The sequence below is a fragment of the Chrysemys picta genome, unplaced genomic scaffold (genome assembly GCF_011386835.1).
Source record: "Chrysemys picta bellii isolate R12L10 unplaced genomic scaffold, ASM1138683v2 scaf739, whole genome shotgun sequence".
Classification (NCBI taxonomy): Eukaryota; Metazoa; Chordata; order Testudines; family Emydidae; genus Chrysemys; species Chrysemys picta.
In genome coordinates this window covers 12,146-12,614 of record NW_027053446.1, presented here as the reverse complement: position 1 = coordinate 12,614, position 469 = coordinate 12,146, and the positions used below count along the sequence as shown (strand labels likewise).

The following is a 469-nucleotide window of genomic DNA, read 5'->3' as shown; positions in this document are numbered from 1 at the left end:
CCCTTTCGACTCGGGGTTGACCTGGTGGCCGAGAGGGGCCTCGCACGGCAGGCAAGCCGCCCTGGGCTCACCCTCCCCGGCCGCAGCGAGGGACTGCCCCTCCCCACCCCCCGGCTGACAGGATCGGGCGCACTGGAAGTCCGGGACAGTATTTTCCCCGACGCCGGGGAGGGCGGGCGGAGGGGCTCTGGCGGCCAGCCCGGGCCCCGGAGCTCGAAAAGGAAAAAAGGACCGGGCCCGCGAGAGACGGGGGCCCTGCCGCAGGGGGGGGGGCAGTCCGACCGGGGCTCACCGTGCGGCAGGCCCGGGCGTCGGCAGGGGAAAGCGGGCGAGGAGGCGCGGGGCCGGGTGCCTACGGCCATACCGGACCGAACGCCCCCGATCCCGTCCGATCTCGGAAGGTAAACCGTCCCGGGCCTGGCTAGTACTTGGATGGGTGACCGCCTGGGAATCCCAGGTGCCGTAGGCA

General features: G+C 73.3%; 1 non-coding gene across 1 annotated transcript; it reads left to right on the top strand.

Moving 5' to 3' along the window:
- Positions 1–350: 350 nt before the first annotated feature.
- On the top strand, positions 351–469 carry LOC135979253 (5S ribosomal RNA). The gene has a single exon (XR_010596579.1). It is a non-coding gene; the product is annotated as a 5S ribosomal RNA (ribosomal RNA).